This window comes from Corylus avellana, chromosome ca1 (genome assembly GCF_901000735.1).
Source record: "Corylus avellana chromosome ca1, CavTom2PMs-1.0".
Taxonomy (NCBI): domain Eukaryota; kingdom Viridiplantae; phylum Streptophyta; class Magnoliopsida; order Fagales; family Betulaceae; genus Corylus; species Corylus avellana.
The window spans coordinates 19,195,104-19,197,050 of NC_081541.1; the positions used below are offsets into that span (position 1 = coordinate 19,195,104).

Genomic DNA, 1,947 nt, shown 5'->3' on the forward strand with positions numbered 1-1,947 from the left:
TATTATCTTATTCTAATTAAATCATAAAAATAATAACGTCCCTGTGGGGATTAGTAATTAAATTTATGAATTAATTACAACAGGATGTTAATTTCCCTTATGAAGTTCACATATATGATCTTGATGCAATTATCATTATAAAATCGGGATGCTGTGACTCTCCCAAAATTATTATGATAATCACTACTTCATTAACATCCAATAACTGTATAGATGCCACAAATAAAGTTCCCAAGAATAAAAGACAAAACCATCATGTTAGTGGGTAAACAGTATTTTTCCAAAGTACAACCGGATAGTGTCCCAGATAAGTGAGGGGGCGCACAACGACACACTTAAGTCCCAAGACTTACCTTGCCAGAGCTTTCTGATTGCAATTTTGGATAGTACCATAAACATTCACCAACACATGAGGCTTAGTTAATTATTCTCAGGTCTAGGCATCAAACAATTTATATTTAAACAATTAAAAGAATAAATATATCCTTAAGTTCATGTATTAAAGAAATAATAATTTAATACTGAACAATTTGAATCATAAGATAAAAAAATATATATATATTAAAGCATCATAAACTGAATAGCCTAATAGTCTTGAACTGACCTTAGGCCCTTTATACCTTAAGAGCCCAAGTTTGAAACCCACCTGAGCCCCCCCTTTTTTTTTTAAAAAAAAAAAATCCGGATGGGCTATTATATTGGGTCTTTCTTTATCGGGTTGGACCACTTTATTGGGTTACGGGTCAGCCCACTTAATGACCCAGTTTTTTTTTTTTAATAATAACTGGATCGGGCTTGGGTTAAAATAAACCCATACCCAATAGCCCAAAACACTTAACCCGGTTCCATATGGGTTTGAAAAAACCCTACCCGGATCATCATGTTCCCCAACCCGAAAAATACCCAACCCTAGCGCCGCCGCCCTTTCCCCTTCCCTTTCGCCATCCGCCGGCCACTGGCGCCACTTCCTTAATGCACCCGGCCACGCAGAGCTGCCACCCAACGGCAAACGGCCATTGTCACCGGCAAGGGGCCGCTGCACCCTTTATGCGGCCAAAACCGCGGCAGGTGGGAGGGGAATACCGGCGCTGCAGGTAGGGGAAAACCGGTGCTGCAAGTGGGGAAAGATCGGCACTGCAGGTGGGGAAAGCCGATGCTAGTTATAGATCCACCCCAAGGGTGGGAAGCCTTAACTGGATGTGTGGATAACAGGAACGGCCTTTCGAGATGCCAACCATCTCTCCTTTCTACAAACATTAATGGCCTGTACTTATTTTATTTCAACAAAATTTTAACAGGGCCGTGGGTTTCTTTCTTTTCACCACCCTCTCTCTAGCCATAAGGACAATATGTTCAAGTCCCCAAAAAACACCAAGAATTGTTAGCTTTTATGTCCAAACAGAACAATGTATCTAAATGAACCAAAACTAAACATCCATATACAAGCTTCACGTAAAAACACAAGCTTTATTTTATTTCAACATAAACAAGTATCAACAGGCCAGGACCGTGCAACAAATAAAACATATCTTGGGTTTCAGCTTGTTTCAAGCTATTTTTGTTTCAATAATTAATTAAACAAAATGAATATTATTGAAACAAAAATAAAAATTTACAGCAGGCATATCTAAAAATTAGACTGAGCAAATATGGCCCAGAGAAGGCTCTGATACCACATGTAAGAATTCAATATATAATTAAATGCTAATTGACAATAAAATTAGCAGCGGAATGAATAATTATATAAATACCTCTAGCCATGCTTTTGCTCAAGCCAATTGAAGAACAGTTCCACAGCAACCAAATTTAGAAAACAAAAAATATTGAGAGGTTCTTCTGACCTATGCCTACCAGTGAGTGCCAATTGATGGAATACACAGGCCTTATTTATAGGTAGGTCAGGGGACCCTCAATTAGAACTGTTACCTTAATTATTCCTCCCATCAA

The 1,947-nt window shown here is 38.4% G+C and overlaps 1 pseudogene; it reads right to left on the minus strand.

Annotated features, from left to right (window-relative positions):
- Positions 1-1,148: 1,148 nt before the first annotated feature.
- On the minus strand, positions 1,149-1,257 carry LOC132168329 (U6atac minor spliceosomal RNA; annotated as a pseudogene).
- Between the last annotated feature and the right edge of the window lie 690 nt (positions 1,258-1,947).